Source organism: Hippocampus bargibanti, linkage group LG04 (assembly GCF_051943395.1).
Source record: "Hippocampus bargibanti isolate YZ-2025 linkage group LG04, ASM5194339v1, whole genome shotgun sequence".
In the NCBI taxonomy this organism is placed as follows: Eukaryota; Metazoa; Chordata; class Actinopteri; order Syngnathiformes; family Syngnathidae; genus Hippocampus; species Hippocampus bargibanti.
Window position 1 is genome coordinate 3,375,281 of NC_142737.1, and position 20,611 is coordinate 3,395,891.

Genomic DNA, 20,611 nt, shown 5'->3' on the forward strand with positions numbered 1-20,611 from the left:
CAGGTAAATCGTTGGCCCTCCGGGGAATTCGATTGAAGCGTCAGAATAGCCTCCAACAGCATCACACCAGTTTTAATCCAAATACAGTGATACCTCGGTTTACGAACGCTTTGGCTAACAAACGTTTCGCCATACGAACATTAAATTCGCGAGAATATAATCTTGGCAGACAAAACAAGTTTTCGGTGGACGAACCAAACCACACATTGCCATAGTGGCTGACGGACTAGTTTTCCTCACCCCCTTTGAGTGCAGACGTGGTTTGCTATCGAGTGGAGTACTTTTGCTATTATGGGACCGAAATGGTCCCCACCCCAGCCTAGTGTTCAGCCAAAGAGGACACAAAACAAAATTACGGCCGAGCAGAAGAAGAAGATCATCAAAAAATACGAACGAGGTGTGCGTTTGTGTGACTTAGCGTCCCAGTACGCTAAGTCGACCATCGCTACGTGTGGCTAAGGGTGTTTCTGTGTAGTCTAAGCAACGGTCCCAGGCAATAGAAGAGGTTGAAAAACTTCTGTTGATTGGATTAACGAAAAGCAGCTAGCAGGGGACATTGTGAGTGAGGGTGTTATGGTCGATAAAGCACGGCAACTTCACTCAGATATCATCAAGAGGCTACTACATCAACGACCGTCACAAAGGTAAATAAAACAACTTTATTATACAGTACAGTTTATTTCTTTAATTACACTCCAATAGCACATTTATTATACATAAATAAAGTCTATTTTGTGTAGTTTTAAGGCTTATTTAGTCGAAAATTGTGTTTTGTGATTTTATGAATGTATTTATTTGTGTTTCTTTACATGTTTATTTGTTTATATATATATATATATATATTTATGTATTTATTTATGTATTTACATATGTATTTACATATGTATTTATGTATGTATTTATTTAAGTGTGTTTATGTATTTATTTGTTTATATATATTCATGTATTTATATATGTATTTATGTATGTATTTGTTTGTTTATATATATGTATGCATTTATTTATGTATTTATATATGTATTTATTTATGTATAATATATATGTATTTGCGTCTGTATTTAAGTGTTTGTTTATGTATTTATTTGTTTGTTTATATATTATTGTATTTATTTATGTGTTTATTCATGTATTTATATATGTATTTATGTATTTATGTATTTATTTGTTTGTTTATATATTATTGTATTTATTTATGTATTTATTCATGTATTTATATATGTATTTATGTATTTATTTATCGGTTTGTTTATTCATTCTAATAATGAAAGAACTTGTGAACTTGCGCATGTGGCTGCCGCTGCTCACCCGCACAAAAAATATCCTGTGACTGTAAAGTGTCCATGAGACTTTTGAAATGTATTATTATTTATGGGGACCTGAAAACCGATTATTCTCATTTTTAATGATTTCCTATGGGAAATTAATGTTTGGAAGACACACTTTTCGCCTTACACTCACTTTCTGGGAACCAATTAAGTTCGTAAGCTGAGGTATCACTGTACATTTCCGAGGCTGTTGTTTGCATCTTTATGCGTCAGGTGGATTGACGAACTTCAGCTGGTTATTGCGATAAAAGCACGGGACAATATCGAAGCAGATGCTTTCTATTTGCAGGCTTGAATTTCTGCTTTTGGTTCAGGCGGTTCGTTTCAGGTCTGTTTTAGCTCGCTATTATTAAGCTCATTAATATTAATTGCGATCATTTTGCTGGCTCATCGGAGCTTTGACTAGTAGCTTTAAATTAGCTCATTTTAAAGGTCACACTTAGACTTGAAGCAAAGGTTGTGGAAAAAAAAAATGATGGCTCGCAGGCATCATGGCTTTTACTGCCGCAAACTGCTGAGCCCCAAGAGTTAAATGGAGGATAAAACTAAAAAAAAATATTCTGTAAAAGTCAAAACTTGTAACCTTTATACCACTTATTAACCTTTGTGGACAAAGACAGCTGAAAAGGTCTGTTATGTGAAACTATCTAGCCAATATTGACTGTAGAGAACGCGCCCATGCATTCATGCTTGGTCTTTGTCAGAGATGTTCGGACGGACACTGTGAACAAAGGCTCGAACACAGGAAGATTGTCTTTTACTGCAGGCGGGGAGACGTAGCCATTCATGAACTATTTATTGAGAGTGCAGTGATACTTCATCTTACAAACTTAATTGGTTCACAGAAAGTGTGTGTAAAGTGAAAAGTTAGTCAGCCAAACATTTATTTCCCATAAGAAATCATTAAAAACGAGAATAATCCGTTCCTGGGTGCCCATAAAACATATTTTTTCTACTAAATAAGACTTAAAACAACATCCAATAAACCTTATTTTATGTATAATAAATGTGCTATTGGTATTGTAATTAAAGAAATGAACTGTACTGTATAATCAAGTTTCTATGCTTATCTGTGACTGGAAAGTATCCTTGAGAGCTTTGAAAGGCGCTTGAAAATAAAATGTATTATTATAATTATTATTATTATATGGTGTGCATGGATCGGTAGCGCCTGCCTGAGGTAGCTGGAAAAGGTGGTGTGCAGGGTGCGGAGGGTCCAGTAGCATATTCCTGATCCTTATTTGCTTTCTATTAGCTATCTGGCTGGCTATTTCAGAATCAGAATCAGAATCAGAATACCTTTATTCGTCCCGCAATGGGGAAATTTGCAAATTCGCTATCTAGCTGGCTATCTATTAGCTATATAGCTATATAGCTAGCTAATTTTATTTATTTATGTGATGTTCGTTGATGTAGTTGCCTCTTGATGATATCAGAGTGAAGTCGCTTTCTCGGCGATAATACCCTCACTCACAATGTCCCTTGCTAGTCTTTTCGTTATTCCAAATCAACAGATGTTTTTCAACCTCTTCCATTGCCTGAGACCGTTGCTTAGGGAACACAAAAACACCCTTAGCCACAAAGTAATCTCACACACGCAGTAATGGTCGACTTAGCATCCTGGTACAGGGACGCTAAGTCCCCCAAATGCACACCACATTCGTGTTTTTCAATGATTTCCTTCTTCTGCTCGACCTTAATTTCTTTTGTATCCTCTTCGGTTTAACACTAGCCAGTGGTAGGGACTTTTTCGGTCCCGTAATAGCAAAAGTACTCCACTCGATATCAAACCACGCCTGCACTCAAAGGGGGTGTGGAAAACTAAAGCAGTCATAAGCCGAGGTATCACTGTATATGCAAATTTAAGCGATACATTAGTAAAACCTAGTCTTGTTGATTTGAATACCACGCACCTGGACGTCCCAAGCACAGACAACTATAAAACAATAAAACATAGACATTTTAATTGATTGTCCTTTCCATGAACTGATAGATTAGTAACCTGGCTAATGACCCCTTCCTGTGAAGGAGTTTACCAAATCGTAAATTAGACCAATGTCGAATTTCCTACACGAAGATGACAGTTTAACAAGCTTTGTCTGTTCACCTCAGAATGACCCCAGATTTTCTGTGCTTCCATTGTGGGCCTTATATTATCTATCAGTCTCTCAAACAAAGAGAGAGAGATAGAAAAAAAGACTCTTTTTTTGTTCTGTTTTTTTTTGCAGCCAGTGTATAAACCAGGGGTGTCAAAGTCATTTTTTGCCGCGGGCCACATTGTAGTTATGGTTTCCTCTCGAGGGCCGTTATGAATTTGGGGAACCCATTACAATGTTTAAATCCCTTCAAATATTACATAAAGAGCACACAGCAAATTAAAGAATAACTCGTTTTCAAATCTGAAGTCAAGAATAATGACTTTTATTGTGGTTGACATCCAAAAATATGAAATTTTGGCTCAGATTTTAGCAATCATCATGGAATTTAACAAGTTTGATTTGCTTTCGCGGGCCGAAAAAAAATGATGTGGCGGGCCCGATTTGGCCCGCGGGCCTTGAATTTGACACCCGTGGTATACATTTTACAATGTGCCGTCTTTGACTTCCCAATTTGGAGCAAACCCATCGAATTAGTAATTGGCAATCACTTACATTTAACTAATGGCCCTGGCGGTTCACTAAATGCTTCCCTAACAGCAGTGACTGCATTAACAAGTCACCGACATTAAAAGGGGAGGGGAAAAAAAACGGACAAAAACTCTCTTTAAATACAGACCAAGGGTAATGAAGCCCCCTCGTTCATCAGAGGAACATTTCAGACGGCCAACAGCGAGCTTTTCGCCATCCTGCCGCATTATCTGGGAGTGTGCCGATCATAGCAATAATCCCATATAATACATCCGCGACACACACCAACCCACAGCAGTGACTAATGGCTACCACCCACTTGTTATTTGGTCTAAAGAACGCAGGGGCTACTCGACTTTAGCAGATACGGTCGGCTAATGTACATCTCTGTATCACGCACTTGAAAATATGGTTACTTTATGACTGCTGGACTGCAGTAAATACTTGGAGATGCCTTTCGTGGAAGAATTAATGAGGTTACGCAACAGAACAAAGCGAGTGCAGAGACACAGAACATATGACTGACTGTAAGCAATAAATGGACAGTCAGTTTTCAGTTGCATTTGTCATTACACTTTGCCCCTTGCTCGGTAAATTGTGTGTGTGTGTGTGTGTGTCTGTGTGAAAGTGTGTGAGATCATGACTTTTCATCAATTGTGAGGACATGCTGCTTTGACCATCTTGTACAAAGATTTTTAATTGTGATGAAAAGCAGTTCAGTTTTCAGTTGCACTTTGGCCCTCTCTTGGTAAATTTTGTGTGTGTGTGTGTTTGTATGACTATTCTTGTGAGGACCACTAACATTTTATACCATGTGTAGTGAGGACATTTTGACAAGTGAGGACCTTTTGGCCGGTCCTCACAAGTTTTTCCATTCTACTGGCTTCTAGAGGGTCGATATATGCATCTGTTAAAGTTTCAGAGAGGTCCTCACAAATTCACCCAAAATGTTTTTTGTTGTGTATTTTCATTGCACTTGGATACACACGCATTTTACTCACTGTGTGTGTGTGTGCGTGTGTGTGTGTGTGTGGTTAATGAGAGGAAAACGTTCATACCACAAAATGTAAAATGATATTTTAACCAAATTCACTGCAGAGGTGAGGACTTTGAATGTACCCATTCAGAAACATCACTCCTGCTGTTATTTAAATTTTTTATTTCTTTGTTATTAAAGAAGTTGAAGTGGGAAATGCGGTGACATTTAGTCCTCAAATGGAACACTAGTTCTTCTCTAAACTTAGCTGCAACGGTGGTCCTCACTCCTTATCTGGAGGTATCCAGACCTCACAAAACCATTGAGACAGGAATGTGTGTGTGTGTGTGTGTGTGTGTGTGTGTGTGTGTGTGTGTGTGTGTGTGTGTGAAAGTAGAGCAACACATGCTGAAAATAACCTGCTTCATCCCAGCACATGTGTCGTCAACAACATCTCTTGATAAAAGTGTTTTTCCGAGGCGACACTGGTCACTTCGCTCTCCTCCGGAGGAGCACGTCCATTCGTGACATCACAGGCGCATCGCAACAAATTAGACCCGCCTCTTTTCCATCTAATGATGTTTATCGCCCAGCGTGTGGTTACAGGGATTTAATCACATGTCCTTCACATGCTGTGAGGCTAAGTGTTTATCCCAAAGACTTGAGAACACGTTTTGTTTTTTTTGCATCAGGAGTGGTTGGTGAATGCTAAGTTAGCAACGGCGGACGTTCAATTGCATCTCCAGAAGGAGGAGGCGGGTTAAAAACACTCCATGAAAATGTTCTCCTTCTTTCAGCAAATTATGTGCTTTTGACCAAAATGCTACTTTTGTTATTCATCATAGAGAACGTCGGTTTCGTCAAGTGGCTTTGCTCTCACATTCATCCGAGTACCATAACAGCTGTGTGAAGAGGGAGCTACAGTGATACCTTGGCTTACGAACTAAATTGGTTCCCAGACAGAGTGTCAGGAGAAAAGTGTGTATCCCAAAAAATAATTTCCCATGGGAAACCATTAAAATGGGAATAATCCGTTCCCAGGTCCCCATAAAACCTAATTTTCTACTTTATTTTCTAAGCCTTAAAACTCCGCAAAATATACCTTATTTTATGTACGATAAATGGGCTATGGTATTATAATTAACGAAATATACTGAACGGTATAATAAAGTAGTTTTATTTACCTTTGCAAATTTCCCCATTTTGGGACGAATAAAGGTTTTCTGATTCTGATTGCGATGGCCGTTGATGGCTTGTTGGAATGGAGTGGCCGGTTTCCTCAGCATTAAACAATTGATGAGGAACGTAACGTTCTTCTTTGAGCATCTTGAGGAATGATCCCTTGTAGGTGCTTTCTCTGCAATAATTTTATCTAGTTCATCATCAATTGTTTTCTGTTTAGCTGGGTTGATAGCTTTTTGCATCAAGTGTACAGATGTCTTATGCGGGTTGTTTGTGGAGCCTGATTGATGGGATATTTTAACCTTGCAGTCTACACTCTGCCTTTGAACTACGAAAGTTCAGCCTCTCTAACTGTCGTCTGCCTGTCTCTTTAATTTTTAAACCACCTCCCTTCACTGCTGCGTTCTTGACCAATCATGTGTCTTTAACCAAAGACTGGGGGCGGGGAATAGTCATCTGCCATTTTCTTGCTAGGAGAACGGGCTCGTTCGCGAACGACACATCACTCATTGTGGCAGCTCCGTGTGTATCCTGAGAAATAGTTCGTATGTCAAGGTAAAATTTTCGTAAATTTAACGTTTCTAAACCGAAAAGTTCGCAAGCCAAGGGGTTCGTAAACCGAGGTATCACAAGATAGCATTGGCAACAGCCCTTGCCAACTCCACGTTCAGCAACAATAGCTCGCCGAGCTAGCTGTAATTCAACTTGCCTTTCCTTCTGATCTCTTCCGTCGCTTATGATATGCTTCTTACCTTCTCCCTCACTCTCATCTTCACACTATGTGGGGAGAGGGCTTGTTATCCTGAATAAATAAGCCAGAGTTCTAAGGAGAGGGGTGTTAATTGGCCAGGATGTTCTCGCTGACCTTTTGCGTAGATAGCCTCATAGCCTGAAGGCAGACGCCCGCAGAGAGACAAAGCGAAAGCTGTTCCTCGTGAGATCATGACAGGACTGACCTCTTAGATCAGTGGTTCTTAATCTTGTTGGAGGCACCGAACCCCGCCAGTTCCATATACTCATTCACCGAACCCTTCGAACTGTGCCCACTAACTGCAGACGAGACTAAGGGGTGGACCCTTGCGGCAAAGGTCACCGAACCCTTGAGACCGACTCACCGAACCCCAAGGGTTCGATCGAACCCAGTTTAAGAACCACTGTCTCAGATCCAAACATCCGCCGTGTTACTCAAGTCATATAATATTTGTTACAAGACAAGCAATCAGACCGGTAGCAATCAGTAGTCATCAGTCCTAATCAGATTCCTGCCATGAGTTCATCACATCTTTAAATTTAATTACAGAGTCAAACATGAGCCTGTACTGGGTCTGATTTACTTGCTAACGTGACTTAAGTTTGGTTTTTAACAACTGATTGGTAGCTAAAGAAAATCTTGCTTCAGCTATAGACTGAAATGAATATGACCTTGCTTGAAAGGGGTCCAAGGATTGATCTTTGAGGGATCCCACATGTCATGGCTATTGAATCTGATCTAAAACTTTTCATTGCAAACTACCTCTTTTACTCCAACTGGAACCTGTGCAAGTTTTTTTTTTTAAACTGAGTGTTAGCTAAAGAAAATCTTGCTTCAGCTAATGACTGAAAGGAATATGACTTCGCTTGAAAGGGGTCCAAGGATTGATCTTTGAGGTATCCCACATGTCATGGCTATTGAATCTGATCTAAAACCTTTCATTGCAAACTACCTCTTTTACTCCAACTGGAACCTGTGCAAGTTTTTTTTTTAAAACTGAGTGTTAGCTAAAGAAAATCTTGCTTCAGCTAATGACTGAAAGGAATATGACTTCGCTTGAAAGGGGTCCAAGGATTGATCTTTGAGGGACTCCATATGTCATGGCTATTGAATCTGACCTAAAACTTTGATCGCAAACTATCTTTTTTTCCTCCAACTGGAACTTGTGCATATATTAAATTATCAACCACGGAGCAGAGTATGTCACTGCCTTTGTTTACTTTTGACGGTCAGGCCGCGGGTAAATACGAAAATTTAAGACGGCGTCGACCTTTTAAGACAACGTCTCCCTTCTTGTTCCGCTGTGACCCGAATGTTCCTATTATTGCAAAGACGAAACCAACTTTGAAAGATGTAAAGAATTCTTCTTCATTTATTTTTTAAGTCTTGTTTGAAAACAGACTCTGAAAATGGATAGTTGATCATATTTTGTTTATCAGTGGAAACAAACTGTGTGCTGTGAAATGTAAATTTCTCCACTGCGAGACTAATAAAGACAAATGCAATCCAATCCAATCCTCAAGACACTACTTCTTTTACGGTACTGATTGATGTGATTGATGCTAATGTTTGGGGGAAAAAAATCTGAATATAATAATTTAAAATTAATAGCTAACTCATAAAATTAATAGCTAACTCAGTCACTGTAAGACAATGTGCACAAATGTGTCCACGGAGTGCCAGTGTTTTTGTCATTGTCAATCAAATCGCAGGACCCATTGTATATTGAGTTTTAGGACAACATATTCATTCAATTCAGCGTAAGAAACTTTACACTCTCTTCTTTCATCAGAAGAATATACAGTAAAGTCTCGTTATATCGATATTCAAGGGAGTCCGAAAAAATATCGATATAACCGGGACTATCGATATATCCGACCCATTTTGCATGTAATTTTCTCCGTGCGTGCATAGAAATAGTATCGATATAACCGGGACTATCGATATATCCGATATCGATATAACGAGACTTTACTGTAGTTAATTTCAAAGTTATATGGGTCTGGAGTTATCTGAACGTGAAATGGTGTCGGCTGTACAAAATACAACACAACACATACATTTTGATGTACAGTAAAGTCTCGTTATATCGATATCGGATATATCGATAGTCCCGGTTATATCGATACTATTTCTATGCACGCACTGAGAAAATTACATGCAAACAGGGTCGGATATATCGATAGTCCCGGTTATATCGATATTTTTTCGGACTCCCGTGAATATCGATATAACGAGACTTTACTGTAATCTCTGGCTTCTGTTATTTAGTTTGCTATGTCAGAACACAGGGATGCATCTGGAATAGTGCTTTAGCAATAGCTGAAGCTGGAATAAAGCGCTAACATGGACAAAAGGCAAATGCTGACTCTATTGGAAGGGAAAAAATATTGCCAGAGGTTTGACCAGCGCTTTATCGGCACCCCTTTCACAAGAAAAAACAAAATCTGAAAAAAATTGGAATTAGCGCTCCACATCATACTTTTAATTCCAGAATAAATGCGGAAATGGCAATAAATGTGGTGAAATCCATTTTTATTTTTGACTTTATTTTATTTATTTTTTTCGTTTTGACCAAAAGATAGAGAATTGCTGTTTCAGAAATCTAGTTACTTATGTAATAATTCATTGAAATTTGAATCGCGGCTGCTAGACATTTGTTTATTACTGCAGAAGATGGCTGTGATTTATTTTCTTGACATTCATTACATTGGTTTGTTGTCACTTCCGGTACAGATTTTACTTTCCGCGCTTCGTTATTTAAGTTTCATTTTCACTGAGAAGACGGCGAGAATGGACATGCTTTATTGCTGTACTGTTTAGCAAGGAAAAGATAAAAAGGACGAAGATCTAAAACTTCCATTTCAGACGGAAAGCGGGCAAAGTGGTTTGTATGATTTTATTGCATGCATTTTTTTCATTAATGGAAAGTCCAAATGTTTATGTGTAAAAATTAGCTATATTTTTATAATTGTTTGTAGTTCTACGGTGGTGTGGTATCACATTAAGAATTACCCGTCAGTACAAAGAACCGGAGTCCTCTGTTTCGACATAATCTTCAAATTATTTTGAAAAGCATTGAAAAGCATTGCATGATGTTTATTTTTATTCTATACAGTCCCGCTGATCATATATTGGCCTACAACTAGCGATTAAAACACAACCAGGGAGTTATTGCACCCCACAAAACTAAACTATAAATGATGCTCGCCTGTCATTTTCCCACCAGGTGATCCATCTATTTATTTATTTTTTTCGGAGGCTCGCAGATGGCAGGTTTAAGGGTCACATGTGCGATGACATGACGCATGGAGTGTACCTGTTTTGGACAACGCTGCCATCAATCACTGACAGATGATTTTTTTTGCCCTGCAGTTTCCCACATCTTAGGTTAGCTCCTTAAAGATCTCACCTTATCAAGGGGGGTGATTTACCGTTTGTTTGGCAAATTATGATTACCTGCTCGGTTGCTATTCGTCACGCCGTAATTCGATACGTACTTGATGAGCTACTTACTCATGCGAACGCAAAAATCCGCTTGCTGTGGGAAAGACAATCTAAGATCAATATCTCATCGTTCTCAAACAAAACAGGGTGGCGACGTATTGTGTTCTGTTTGTGCAAAGCATCAGCTATCAATCAAAAGTCAATTTTCTGTGAGATAAATGAGGGGAATTTAAGCTGTTTGCACTCACCATAAAATTGACACAGTTGTATTTGGTTCTTGATAGAACTCATCGGACAGATAATGCCAAGTCATGACGACAATCAAGTGCACGTAATTCCAAAATTAACAAACAATAGAAAAAAAAATCACATTTTTCCACTCTACAAATGGTTCTTTATCTTACATAAAAATGACAATTCAAGGATGGCACAAAACTGCTCAACAAGAAACTACTACAGTAAAGTCTCGTTATATCGATATCGGATATATCGATAGTCCCGGTTATATCGATACTATTTCTATGCACGCACGGAGAAAATTACATGCAAACAGGGTCGGATATATCGATAGTCCCGGTTATATCGATATTTTTTCGGACTCCCTTGAATATCGATATAACGAGACTTTACTGTATTTAGTACAGAAAAAAAACCTCATTCCAAATTCCATGTTATATTGAACTGCTTGTCATGTCGTGTTCAGTACAGTGATACCTCGGTTTACAAACCCCTTGGTTTACGAACTTTTCGGTTTATGAACGTTAAATTTATGCAAATTTTACCTTGGCATACGAACTATTTTTCGGGATACACACGGAGCTGCCACAACGAATGATGTGTCGTTCGCGAGCGAGCCCGTTCTAACAAGAAAATGGCAGCCGGCTTGTTTTGGTCCTCCATTCCCCGCCCCCAGTCATCGGTTGAAGCCACGTGATTGGTCAAGAATGAAGCAATGAGGGGAGGTGGTTTAAATATTTAAAGATACAGGCAGACGACAGAGAGACAGTGAGAAAATGGATAGAAAACAGTGATATTTGGAGTTGTATCAACTGTGATAGTATGATAGCAGAGTGTAGACTGCAAGATTAAAATTCCCATCAATCAGGCTTCACAAATAACCCGCACTAGCCAACAGTTCAATTTGAAATGAAAAGACAAGCAAGGGAACCAGCTATTAATGATGATTTTAGTTTTTTCTGCTTGCATCTGTTGCGGTTGCAATATCAAGATGTACAAACCAGAGCTACTTGAGACACTTTATGCAAAAAGCTATCCACTCCATCAAGCCATCAACGACCATTACAAAGGTAAATAAAATGACTTTATTATATAGTACAGTTTATTTCTTTAATTATAATACCATAGCACATTTATTATACATAAAATAAGGTCTATTGTGTGTAGTTTTAAGGCTTAGAAAATTAGAAAATAGAAAATTATGTTTTATTTGGGAACAGATTATTCTCATTTTAATGGTTTCCTAGGGGAAATTAATTTTTGGGATACACACTTTTTGCCTTAGACACTCTGTCTGGGAACCAATTAAATTCGTAAGCCGAGGTATCACTGTATTTCGAGGGTTTTTTTGATTTACTGGTGAATTCCATCCGGGCTTTTTTTTCCCGCATCCTGAGCGAAAGCAGATCTCGCTACAGATTGGATTATAAGATTAAATTCTTTTTATTTTTTTGTTCCTGGTCTCTGATGATATTACAGTTGGCAAAAGCTTGGTACGGAGAACCGTGACAAACTCCTTTTCCCCCCGGTGCAATCACATTTGTTAGATTTTCTACAACAATTGCTGTCCAGAGTCATTGTTTTGCAAGAGATGTGATGCGATACGGTGGAAAGTTATTTAGTGACATTGTATCCACCGGAGTCCTGTTTGGAGAACTAAATATACAGTAAAGTCTCGTTATATCGATATCGGATATATCGATAGTCCCGGTTATATCGATACTATTTCTGTGCACGCACGGAGAAAATTACATGCAAACAGGGTCGGATATATCGATAGTCCCGGTTATATCGATATTTTTCGGACTCCCTTGAATATCGATATAACGAGACTTTACTGTAATCTCTGGCTTCTGTTATTTAGTTTGCTATGTCAGAACACAGGGATGCATCTGGAAAATTTAAAAAGGGGGCCAATTGGCCCCCTTGTGTCTGAAATGGGGGCCAAATGCTAAAATTGATGGGCCCAATTTAAAGGACAACCGAAACTATTTTTTTTTTGTTTCCTAACTGACATCAGAAAAAAACGTTTTATAGCATCTAAAATACGCAAAACACGCAGACTGATATTTTTAGTCAAATGCAAAACACCAATAAAAACGACTTTAAATGTGCTAAATCTGCAAAAAAAATTTGAGCTGCGAATTGGGCATTTCCAGATAGTCCCGCCCCCAGTTAGGGACATCACGCCAAGACGTCTTGCCTTGCGTGAGAATCAAAACAATGGCTTCAGACTCGGGGAAGATGCTTTCTTGTTATTTATTCAGTTATGAATATGATTCAAATAGTTCTCAAGAGGAAAACATACATGTTTGCAATCGATTAAAGAAGTTCTTCCGGATCATTTTGAGGCATCAAGACTGATGTGTAGCGTCCCAGAAAATGCACAAGATGACGCCAGACCTCCGTTTGAAATGGGCTGATTTGTCTGCTGGGAATTTGTGTCAACTAGTATCAAATAGTTGTCTTGCTGCAACACACAACGATTCACCATCACGCTATTTATGTGTTTTACTTCTAATTTCGCCATCATCACAGATCAACACGAAGTTTTCAGACCAAACAAAGTACCCAAAATGCATTGTGTGTGGCTTTCTCGGTCAGGGGCGTTCCTTCAGTGACGTCACATACGAACTCGTCATCAACTCGGAAACAAGACTTCCTGAATATTAAGTGCGTGTCTTAAAAGGTAAAATATAGCTATATGGGGTGGAATCTTTGTAAAATACGCTCAGTAGAAGTCATTTGAAGTGATTTTACAAATTATGGACACAACTTGTCCGTAGGTGTCAGTTGTCCTTTAACTACATTTGTTTCTTTAGCTATTTTAACAGACGTATGTTAAATGTGGCGGAGAGCAATAGGCATGTGCCGGCGCTGACGCAATGGCATTATAAATTTGCACCAGTGGTTGTCAAAATGTGTAAATGGTACAAGGGAGCGGCTTAGATGGATACCTAGTCTTGTTTGGAAATATAATCTCTGGCCGTGGTTATTTAGTTTGCTATGTCAGAACATATAATGGGATCAGGCTAGTTCCTGGAAATACAAAACCTACCCTGTATGTATTACCATGTTTTTTTTTTCCCTGAGGATTGTGATGTGCTGTCCCATCTCATTCGGGAGACGCTGAGATTGTGTTATACTGTAATACGCAAATCAATCTTACAGAGACTATTTTTTTTCTCCATCTACTGTAATCTTACAAAAAGAAGATAAGATATTGAAATTGCAATCCATGATGATCGAGATTGCACTCTGACAAGACAGTCAACCACGCAAGGCCACATGTGACGTCTAGAAGATTATTGATAATCTGCATGTCCGGTTTGTGCAACTGTGCCTCTTTTTCTGAAATAATGGTTCACAGGCAGGAAGAAGCCTGAAATGAGAACCGTACATCTGTCCAATAATAATAATAAATAATAATAATATATATAATATATATATATAATAATAACTAAAATAGATAGAAAGCTAGCTAGCTATCTATTAGCCATTTGGCCAGCCAGCTGGCTAGCTATTAACTATAATAATAATAATAAATTTCTAAGCGCGTTTCAAAACTCTCAAGGTCACTTTACAATCAAGTTTTTCTGTGTAATAATAATAATAATAATAATAATAATAATAATAATAATAATAATAATAATAATAGTAATAATACTAGTAATAATAATAATAATAAAAAGAATAATAATTATAATAATTTTCATTTTTAAGTGCCTTTCAAAACTCCCAAGGTCACTTTACAATCACAGGATTACTTTTCCCGTGGGAGAGCAGCGGCAGCCACACGCGCCGGCCCTCACTCAACCTGAAAGTTACTCAAATCGACAGAAAGCTAGCTACGTAGCTAGTAGACAGCTAAAATAGATAGCTATCTAGCCAGCTAACTAGATAGATAGCTAATAGATAGCTATCTAGCTAGCTAATCAGTGAGCTAGATAGCTAATAGATAGCTAGCTAGTAGATAGATGGCTAATATATAGCTGTTTAAAATGTGTTTGTGTAGCGAATTTCCCTAACAATACATGTGTATAAATTTTAATCATCCCTCTGTTACTTCTTGCTTTATGTTTACATCAAATATGATCATGAAACGAATAAATCACAATAAATAAAGAAATGAAAAAGACTAATTTATGTTTTTTTGTTTCGGGTCAAGACCCATTTTGGAAATAAGAGCAGAAAAGGAAACAAACGCATCACGGATTGCATTTGGCAGTGAATAGCTTAATGTCGGCGCGTTCAGCTTGTGATGCTTTTCCATGACTTTGCATTCAATGTCTTTGTGTCACGTGCAAAACTGGATGCACGCATGCAGGCTTGTTTTGTCACCGAGAAATTATGTCAGCGCAATGTTTCGACACAAAAATCAGAAATGCATGACATGTTTTTGTCATGATCTGTTTGGCGACCAACGGGTGGCGCTGTCAGCCCCGCCTGCACCTGCACAGGTGCTGGTCATCCCGATCAGTGGCAGATTGCCACGTTCGGATTGGCGACCAACGGGTAGTGCTGTCAGCCCTGCCTGCTGCCTCGCAGGTGCTGGTCGTTCCCACTCAGTGACAGTCAAAAGGGCTCCCGACACGACCATTCGGCGTCGGGTCATTGTATGCATTGTATGTATTGTGCATTGTGTATGCTCTGTATGCTGTGCATTGTGTATGCTGTGCATGTGTTTGCTTCATCTTGGCAGATTTTTACTCTTGGTTTTTTCTTTGATACTTTGTATTTTTCTGTTCAGATGATTTGAATGTTTTTGATTTTTGTTCCTGTTGATTTTATTTTAATACAACTTCTCAAATACCACCTACTGCTCCCTCCTGCCTGCTTTTTGGGATCCCCAACTGCCATCACCACCTTGCAAACCGTGACAGTTTTCATAAATTGGCAATAAAATAACTTCCCATTCTTTTCACGCGACTCCCCATGTTGGAGGCTTGACATTTGTGATCGGCGCCCGTATCGCCTGATGGACAACAAACCTAATCCACATGAGACAGATGCACAAAGCCACGTTCGCTTAAGCATCACTCTTTTGCCTCTCTAACACCCCTCCTCTTACACCCCCATTCCACCCCCCGCCCTCTCTTTGCTCGTTTCTTTCTCTCGGCGACTCTCACATGAAGAGAGAGAGAATCAAGGTCAATCCAGTACTATGCAGGAGAATGCATTTCCAAAGACTTTGTCTGGACTCGGTGACAGAATATAGCCTTGTCAAGCTAGCTGATGTATGACCAGTGAAGACACCCCCCTCCAACCCCCCACCACCACCACCATCGGCATCCCAAAAAAGAGAGCCAAGGCTGACGACGAGGTGTTTAATTCATGAGTCGGTGTCAGTGCCGTTTGAATGGAGCCGAACCCAATCAAGGCGGCGAATCAAACGACCAGAGTGAGCGTGATCGACCTGACTGAATCAGCGTAAAGTGAATCAGCATAATTATAGTTGAAATGAAAACAAGTGGTTGCAAAATGTTGCATGGACTGTATTTTGTGTATTTTTTTCTGTATTTCCCCAATGAATTGTGTATTTTCAAAAAAAATCCATATACAGTAAAGTCTCATTATATCGATATTCAAGGGAGTCCGAAAAAATATCGATATAACCGGGACTATCGATATATCCGACCCTGTTTGCATGTAATTTTCTCCGTGCGTGTATAGAAATAGTATCGATATAACCGGGACTATCGATATATCCGATATCGATATAACGAGACTTTACTGTATAAATGAATGAAAACAACTTTACAATTACAATATACAGTATAAATACATAAAAGTTTTAAAAATACTATATAAGGCACGCCGACGATTATAAGGCGCTACAGTAGAGGCTGAGGATACCCCACTATTTCTTCTACACGGGTAGGGGGTTGGAGTCGGTTGCTGTGCCTTATATATGGAAAAAGTTTGAAAATACACCATTTATTGGGGAAATACAACTACATATATCAATATGCATTTCTTGATACTTGCACTATGTACAGTTTTGCACATTTATACAGTTGACATTTTTATTTTGCTTAGAATATCTTGTTTTGTATCCTTTCACCTCCCCCCCACCAACCCATCCCCTTTCAAATTGCTGCTTTGGGCCGCAAATTTCCCCATTGTGGGACGAATAAAGGTTTTCTGATTCTGATAGTAGTTGCGAGACCATATATATATATATATATATATATATATATATATATATATATATATATATATATATATACTGTATGTATACACATATATACGCACACACACATATATATACACATACACATACGCACACATACACATATATCCATTTATATACATATATTCTACTATATTATTAAGCATATTTACATACATGCATGTTAACAGTGAACAAAAAGTCCTTTAAAACTCCACTCCACTCCACTGGCTACCTGTTAAACATCGTATCGAATTCAAAATACTTCTGTTTACATTCAAAGCCATCCATAACCTTGCCCCTCCCTATCTTTCTGACCTGCTTCAAATCTCTGTTCCCTCTCGGTCCCTCAGATCTTCATCCTCCCTTCACCTCTATGTGCCCTCTGCCCGTCTGACCACGATGGGTTGCAGAGCTTTCAGCCGCTCTGCTCCCAAACTCTGGAATTCTCTTCCACCCAACATCCGCAATATTGACTCCCTCCCTATTTTCAAGGCTCACCTCAAAACCCACTTGTTTAAAATTGCTTTCAATGTATAGTTCTATCTGCTATTTTATTATGTATCATTTTACTTATGGTTTTATTGTTACGTGCTTTGTTTTATTGTTTTTATTGTAAAGTGTCCTTGGGTGTTTTGAAAGGCGCTTGAAATAAAATGTATTATTATTATTATTATTATTATAAAAAAGTTGTTTTCGAGACTTGGAACGGATTAAAATAAATTACATTGATTATAATGGAAAGTACTGTTTTGGTTTTTGGAGAGAGAGACAGAGAAAGAGACAGAGACAGAGAGAGAGAAAAAGAGAGAGAGAGAGAGGAGAGAGAGTGAGTTGGGAGCGATGCACACATCAAATAGCTTTCATGCTACCACGCAACTAGCGGAGTTTAAGTGTTGTCCTTCAAACTCTTTGGAGACAAGTGAGATAAATGATCCGAAATGCGTCTACAAGTAGATACTGATGCAAAATCCTCATTAAATCTATTTCACTCATGCTAACATTCTCGAAGTGCATTTCAGGAAGAAAAAAAAACGTTATATAAAGGTAGCTGGGACTGTCACACAACATTGCGAAAGCTGACAGCACTTCCTGATCTCTCGGTAAGACCGTCGCGTACGCTATAGCGACGAGGGGTCAACACCTCTGCGGGCCATCTGGCGCCACCGCTAGCCAGTTTAGCCAGAGCGAGTGGCATATTTCCGAAGTTGGCGTTTAGCGTACACTTGGGGGGGGGATTATCACGCACGGTGGAATCCAACCTAGCTGCCGCTTTCCATTCACAACAATCGAATCAGCCGTGCCAGATTGCATCGTTTTTCGCACAAGATGCTTGAAGCAGCTATGGAATTTGGGATACAAACAACCAGCTAGAATAATTTGTGATATCAATGTACGATATCAAAAAGATTATCGTGGACTACAGTGATACCTTGGTTTACGAATTTAATTGGTTCCCAGACAGTGTGTAAGATGACAAAAACCCTGGCACTGGAGTGGACGCATTTTTGCACATCGTCTGGCAGTGAATGAGTTAAGTATGTTTATTTCTTTGTGTGTACATTAATTCTGATGAAAACGGAATGTTGGTGTGATATTATAGGACGTTATTACATTGTTACGCATTACTTAAGCTAAATTATTCACTGAATATCTCATCTTATGCGAGTGGACTTCTCTCAAGAAAGAGTACTTTTACTTGAGTATTGTTACCTCTAATCAATACACTTGTAGCATGTTCTTGGGTCAGTAGCTCTGCCTCAGGTGCTGAAATACACATACAGTGAGACTTCAATTTACGAACTTAATTGGTTCCCAGTCAGAGTGTGTAAGGCGAAAAGTGTGTATCTGAAAAAAAAAATCCCATTGGAAACCATTAAAATGGGAATAATCCGTTCCCGGGTTTCCATAAAATATACTTTTCAACTAAATAAGCCTTAAAACTACACACAACATACCTTATTCCATGTATAATAAATGTGCTATTGTATTGTAATGAAGGAAATACACTGAATTGTACCATAAAGTCACTTTATTTACATTTGTGATGGTGATTTATGGCTTGATGTAATGGCGTTGGAGGTCGAAGGTCAAAGGGAATTGCTGTTTGGAAAGAGAGGCGCATTACACGAGGACTGTAATTAAAGAAATAAACTGTGCTGTAAAATAAAGTTTTATTTACCATTTTGATGGTCGTTGATGGCAGAAGAGGGCGACAAAGCTCCGTGTAATGAATTAATCAGGCTGTGGAAACGGGCTGATTAATTCGTTACACGGCTTTGTCGCCCTCTTCTGCCTCTTTTTAGTCCTACACAAAGTTTTCAGCCCAAAGTACAGCAAAATACATTGACGTGATGGAAGGACTGCTACAATGTGTCCTTTTTTCAGTCAGGGGCGTTCCTTCAGTGACGTCACGTACGGACTCGTCACCTCAAAAACAAGACTTCCGGAATATTTCCGCGCGAGTCTTAAAACGTAAAATGTAGCTATATGCCGTGGAATCTTTGTAAAATACGCTCAGTAGAAGTCATTTGAAGCCATTTTACAAATTATGGACATAACTTGGTTGTCCTTTAAGCACCGATGTCATCTATTATGTGACTTTTAAGGCCTATTTGGCCCGTTCGGACAACCCCCCTGACCCCCTTTCTTTTCTCTATGCTTTCAATCCCTATGAGGAGGCTCCAGGTCCCAGAGTAGAACCCTGACCGACCGCCATGCTTACTTACTCTTTACGGGTTCCTTTGGCATGCAGGTGCGTGCCTACATTGTGTCCGATTCGCATCAATTCGCCTCACGTTGTCCCCCCCCACCCCCACCATCCAACCCCCCTTCCCATGCGAGCCAACCACCCACCGGCAAAACCGGCGAGCCCGGCCAACAACGCTACACATCAAACATTCATCAGCGTAGCGAGACATGTCTGTGTGAATAAGCAATTAAGTGTCACATTCACTCTTAAAATGGACTCTGCGTGAAAAACAATGTCTTCGCTTTCGTGAGGGATTATGTCTCTAAAAATAGCCCGATGCGGTTTGAAGGGGAAACCGGGCAGAATAGGCAGTTAAAGAAAGCGACTTCTTCTTCTTCTTCTACTACTTTTCTTCTTCGTCGTATTCTTCTTCGCTTGCATTAAAAACACGTTTGAGCACGTTTTGGCTCACAGCTGCCCTTATAAATGATTACAATTCCTTTATAAAAGTTGTGGTACGCAGTACATTATTTAAAATGATAAAAAAAAAGCGGAAATGCAGACAGTTTACCACACATTTATCGATCCAACCGTACGCAGTGATAATAAAATAACATAAAATAACACCTTTGAGGATTACTTTTGTTGGTTTGCCGTGAGAATCGTAGCAATCAGCAGCAACGTTGTCGTTGGCTACTAGCAGTTGAGACGAACTGGATTTCAGCCAAAATGGTATTTTTAAGATCGGTTCACCATTTTTTTTTCCTGTATAAAAGTTGGAGTAATAATAATAATTTGAAATTATTAAAAAAAACCTATAAAATACGGGGAAATGTATAAATTGACAGGTATGGGTATTACTAAAATAATAATAATAATAATAATAATAATAATTTTCTGGAACGGATTATGGTCAAAAACCCAGGTTTCACTCGATATTTTTGTGAGACCAATAAACGATATCTAATCCAATCATAAAATAATAATAAATATAATCATAATAATAACACTAATAATAACACTAATAATAATAATAATAATAATAATAATAATAATAATAATAATTTGATTGATTCCATTGATTGACCAAATCGTTTTTTGAACGGGTTTCTGGAACGGATTATGGTCAAATGGTTTGACTCTATTTTTTTTGTGAGACTAATAAAGCATATCTAATACAATCTTAAAATAATAAATAATAA

General features: G+C 38.7%; 1 long non-coding RNA gene across 1 annotated transcript in view; it reads right to left on the reverse strand.

The window, feature by feature from the left end:
• Positions 1-20,611, reverse strand: part of LOC148898742 (uncharacterized) — an 87,179-nt gene that overhangs the window by 58,272 nt on the left and 8,296 nt on the right. The gene's annotated exons all lie outside the window — the stretch shown is intronic.